Genomic DNA, 6,000 nt, shown 5'->3' on the forward strand with positions numbered 1-6,000 from the left:
CAAATAAATACCTCTGGGTACAAATCTAGCAGTTCACTTGTCTCCTGGATTCGGTTCAAAATTACAAGGCCACGGAGTTGAGTATTAGTAGTCGTTAACTCGCAATCGGGTCGGTTGTGCAATGACTGTTATAAAATAATCTGATAAATTTGGCCTGGTTAATAGGGCGTTGGACTCGTGTTGGTGAGAGAGGGAGCTTGAATCCAACCGGCTGAAGAATACCCATGTATAAAATAGTGACTGGTGCATGTTAAAACTGTCGCGGTCACAAAGTCCTCCAAATTCTCATAACAAATAAATACCTCTGGGTACAAATATAGCAGTTCCCTTGTCTTCTGGATTTGGTTCAAAATTACAAGGCCACGGAGTTGAATATTAGTAGTCGTTAATTCGTAATCGGGTCGGTTGTGCAATAACTGTTATAAAATATACTAATAAATTTGGTCTGGTTAATAGGGCGTTGGACTCGTGTTGGTGAGAGTGGGAGTTTGAATCCAACCGGCAGAAGAATACCCATGTATAAAATGGTGACTGGTGCATAATAAAACTGTCGGGGTCACAAAGTCCTCCAAATTCTCATAACAAATAAATACCTCTGGGTACAAATCTAGCAGTTCCCTTGTCTTCTGGATTCGGTTCAAAATTACAAGGCCACGGAGTTGAATATTAGTAGTCGTTAACTCGCAATCGGGCCGGTAGTGCAATGACTGTTATAAAATAATCTGATAAATTTGGCCTGGTTAATAGGGCGTTGGACTCGTGTTGGTGAGAGAGGGAGCTTGAATCCAACCGGCAGAAGAATACCCATGTATAAAATGGTGACTGGTGCATGTTAAAACTGCCGGGGTCACAAAGTCCTCCAAATTCTCATAACAAATAAATACCTCTGGGTACAAATATAGCAGTTCCCTTGTCTTCTGGATTCGGTTCAAAATTACAAGGCCACGGAGTTGAATATTAGTAGTCGTTAACTCGCAATCATGTCGGTTGTGCAATGACTGTTATTAAATATACTAATAAATTTGGCCTGGTTAATAGGGCGTTGGACTCGTGTTGGTGAGAGTGATAGTTTGAATCCAACCGGCAGAAGAATACCCATGTATAAAATGGTGACTGGTGCACGTTAAAACTGTCGGGGTCACAAAGTCCTCCAAGTTCTTATAACAAATAAATACCTCTGGGTACAAATGTAGCAGTTCCCTTGTCTTTTGGATTCAGTTCAAAATTACAAGGCCACGGAGTTGAATATTAGTAGTCGTAAACTCGCAATCGGGTCGGTTGTGCAATGACTGTTATAAAATATACTAATAAATTTGGCCTGGTTAATAGGGCGTTGGACTCGTGTTGGTGAGAGGGGGAGTTTGAATCCAACCGGCAGAAGAATACCCATGTATAAAATGGTGACTGGTGCATGTTAAAACTGCGGGGTCACAAAGTCCTCCAAATTCTCATAACAAATAAATACCTCTGGGTACAAATATAGCAGTTCCCTTGTCTTCTGGATTCGGTTCAAAATTACAAGGCCACGGAGTTGAATATTAGTAGTCGTTAACTCGCAATCGGGTCGGTTGTGCAATGACTGTTATAAAATATACTAATAAATTTGGCCCGGTTAATAGGGCGTTGGACTCGTGCTGGTGAGAGTGGGAGTTTGAATCCAACCGGCTGAATAATACCCATGTATAAAATGGTGACTGGTGCATGTTAAATATGTCGGGGTCACAAAGTCCTCCACATTCTCATAACAAATAAATACCTCTGGGTACAAATATAGCAGTTCCCTTGTCTTCTGGATTCGGTTCAAAATTACAAGGCCACGGAGTTGAATATTAGTAGTCGTTAACTCGCAATCGGGTCGGGTGTGCAATGACTGTTATAAAATATACAAATAAATTAGGCCTGGTTAATAGGGCGTTGAACTCGTGTTGGTGAGAGTGGGAGTTTAAATCCAACCGGCAGAAGAATACCCATGTATAAAATGGTGACTGGTGCATGTTAAATATGTCGGGGTCACAAAGTCCTCCAAAATCAAATAACAAATAAATACCTCTGGGTACAAATCTAGCAAATCCCTTGTCTTCTGGATTCGGTTCAAAATTACAAGGTCACGGAGTTGAATATTAGTAGTCGTTAACTCACAATCGGGTCGGTTGTGCAATGACTGTTATAAAATATACTAATAAATTTGGCCTGGTTAATAGGGCGTTGGACTCGTATTGGTGAGAGTAGGAGTTTGAATCCATCCGGCAGAAGAATACCCATGTATAAAATGGTGACTGGTGCATGTTAAAACTGCGGGGGTTACAAAGTCCTCCAAATTCTCGTAACAAATAAATACCTCTGGGTACAAATATAGCAGTTCCCTTGTCTTCTGGATTCGGTTCAAAATTACAAGGCCACGGAGTTGAATATTAGTAGTCGTTAACTCGCAATCGGGTCGGTTGTGCAATGACTGTTATAAAATAATCTGATAAATTTGGCCTGGATAATAGGGCGTTGGACTCGTGTTGGTGAGAGAGGGAGCTTGAATCCAACCGGCAGAAGAATACCCATGTATAAAATAGTGACTGGTGCATGTTAAAACTGCCGGGGTCACAAAGTCCTCCAAATTCTCATAACAAATAAATACCTCTGGGTACAAATATAGCAGTTCCCTTGTCTTCTGGATTTGGTTCAAAATTACAAGGCCACGGAGTTGAATATTAGTAGTCGATAACTCGTAATCGGGTCGGTTGTGCAATGACTGTTATTAAATATACTAATAAATTTGGCCTGGTTAATAGGGCGTGGGACTCGTGTTGGTGAGAGAGATAGTTTAAATCCAATCGGCCGAAGAATACCCATGTATAAAATGGTGACTGGTGCACGGTTAAAATGTCGGGGTCACAAAGTCCTCCAAGTTCTCATAACAAATAAATACCTGTGGGTACAAATAGAGCAGTTCCCTTGTTTTCTGGATTCGGTTCAAAATTACAAGGCCACGTAGTTGAATATTAGTAGTCGTTAACTCGCAATCGGGTCGGTTGTGCAATGACTGTTATAAAATATACTAATAAATTTGGCCTGGTTAATAGGGCGTTGGACTCGTGCTGGTGAGAGTGGGAGTTCGATTCCTACCGGCAGAAGAATACCAATGTATAATATGGTGACTGGGGCATGTTATAAATGTCGGGGTCACAAAGTCCTCCAAATTCTCGTAACAAATAAATACCTCTGGGTACAAATCTAGCAGTTCACTTGTCTCCTGGATTCGGTTGAAAATTACAAGGCCACGGAGTTGAATATTAGTAGTCGTTAACTCGCAATCGGGTAGGTTGTGCAATGACTGTTATAAAATATACTAATAAATTTGGCCTTGGACTCGTGTTAGTGAGAGTGGGAGTTTGAATCCAACGGGCAGAAGAATACCCATGTATAAAATGGTGACTGGTGCATAATAAAACTGTCGGGGTCACAAAGTCCTCCAAATTCTCATAACAAATAAATACCTCTTGGTACAAATCTAGCAGTTCCCTTGTCTTCTGGATTCGGTTCAAAATTACAAGGCCACGGAGTTGAATATTAGTAGTCGTTAACTCGCAATCATGTCGGTTGTGCAATGACTGTTATTAAATATACTAATAAATTTGGCCTGGTTAATAGGGCGTTGGACTCGTGTTGGTGAAAGGGGGAGTTTGAATCCAACCGGCAGAAGAATACCCATGTATAAAATGGTGACTGGTGCATGTTAAAACTGCGGGGGTCACAAAGTCCTCCAAATTCTCATAACAAATAAATACCTCTGGGTACAAATATAGCAGTTCCCTTGTCTTCTGGATTCGGTTCAAAATTACAAGGCCACGGAGTTGAATATTAGTAGTCGTTAACTCGCAATCGGGTCGGTTGTGCAATGACTGTTATAAAATATACTAATAAATTTGGCCTGGTTAATAGGGCGTTGGACTCGTGCTGGTGAGAGTGGGAGTTTGAATCCAACCGGCTGAATAATACCCATGTATAAAATGGTGACTGGTGCATGTTAAATATGTCGGGGTCACAAAGTCCTCTAAATTCTCATAACAAATAAATACCTCTGGATACAAATCTAGCAGTTCCTTTGTCTTCTGGATTCGGTTCAAAATTACAAGGCCACGGAGTTGAATATTAGTAGTCGTTAACTCGCAATCGGGTCGGGTGTGCAATGACTGTTATAAAATAGTCAAATAAATTTGGCATGGTTAATAGGGCGTTGAACTCGTGTTGGTGAGAGTGGGAGTTTAAATCCAACCGGCAGAAGAATACCCATGTATAAAATGGTGACTGGTGCATGTTAAATATGTCGGGGTCACAAAGTCCTCCAAAATCAAATAACAAATAAATACCTCGGGGTACAAATCTAGCAAATCCCTTGTCTTCTGGATTCGGTTCAAAATTACAAGGTCACGGAGTTGAATATTAGTAGTCGTTAACTCACAATCGGGTCGGTTGAGCAATGACTGTTATAAAATATACTAATAAATTTGGCCTGGTTAATAGGGCGTTGGACTCGTGTTGGTGAGAGTAGGAGTTTGAATCCATCCGGCAGAAGAATACCCATGTATAAAATGGTGACTGGTGTATGTTAAAACTGCGGGGGTTACAAAGTCCTCCAAATTCTCGTAACAAATAAATACCTCTGGGTACAAATCTAGCAAATCCCTTGTCTTCTGGATTCGGTTCAAAATTACAAGGTCACGGAGTTGAATATTAGTAGTCGTTAACTCACAATCGGGTCGGTTGTGCAATGACTGTTATAAAATATACTAATAAATTTGGCCTGGTTAATAGGGCGTTGGACTCGTATTGGTGAGAGTAGGAGTTTGAATCCATCCGGCAGAAGAATACCCATGTATAAAATGGTGACTGGTGCATGTTAAAACTGCGGGGGTTACAAAGTCCTCCAAATTCTCGTAACAAATAAATACCTCTGGGTACAAATATAGCAGTTCCCTTGTCTTCTGGATTCGGTTCAAAATTACAAGGCCACGGAGTTGAATATTAGTAGTCGTTAACTCGCAATCGGGTCGGTTGTGCAATGACTGTTATAAAATAATCTGATAAATTTGGCCTGGATAATAGGGCGTTGGACTCGTGTTGGTGAGAGAGGGAGCTTGAATCCAACCGGCAGAAGAATACCCATGTATAAAATAGTGACTGGTGCATGTTAAAACTGCCGGGGTCACAAAGTCCTCCAAATTCTCATAACAAATAAATACCTCTGGGTACAAATATAGCAGTTCCCTTGTCTTCTGGATTTGGTTCAAAATTACAAGGCCACGGAGTTGAATATTAGTAGTCGATAACTCGTAATCGGGTCGGTTGTGCAATGACTGTTATTAAATATACTAATAAATTTGGCCTGGTTAATAGGGCGTGGGACTCGTGTTGGTGAGAGAGATAGTTTAAATCCAATCGGCCGAAGAATACCCATGTATAAAATGGTGACTGGTGCACGTTAAAATGTCGGGGTCACAAAGTCCTCCAAGTTCTCATAACAAATAAATACCTGTGGGTACAAATAGAGCAGTTCCCTTGTTTTCTGGATTCGGTTCAAAATTACAAGGCCACGTAGTTGAATATTAGTAGTCGTTAACTCGCAATCGGGTCGGTTGTGCAATGACTGTTATAAAATATACTAATAAATTTGGCCTGGTTAATAGGGCGTTGGACTCGTGCTGGTGAGAGTGGGAGTTTGATTCCTACCGGCAGAAGAATACCAATGTATAATATGGTGACTGGGGCATGTTATAAATGTCGGGGTCACAAAGTCCTCCAAATTCTCGTAACAAATAAATACCTCTGGGTACAAATCTAGCAGTTCACTTGTCTCCTGGATTCGGTTGAAAATTACAAGGCCACGGAGTTGAATATTAGTAGTCGTTAACTCGCAATCGGGTAGGTTGTGCAATGACTGTTATAAAATATACTAATAAATTTGGCCTTGGACTCGTGTTAGTGAGAGTGGGAGTTTGAATCCAACGG

Source organism: Parasteatoda tepidariorum, chromosome 7 (genome assembly GCF_982258835.1).
Source record: "Parasteatoda tepidariorum strain Cologne lab strain chromosome 7, Ptep-v5.0, whole genome shotgun sequence".
Lineage (NCBI taxonomy): Eukaryota > Metazoa > Arthropoda > Arachnida > Araneae > Theridiidae > Parasteatoda > Parasteatoda tepidariorum.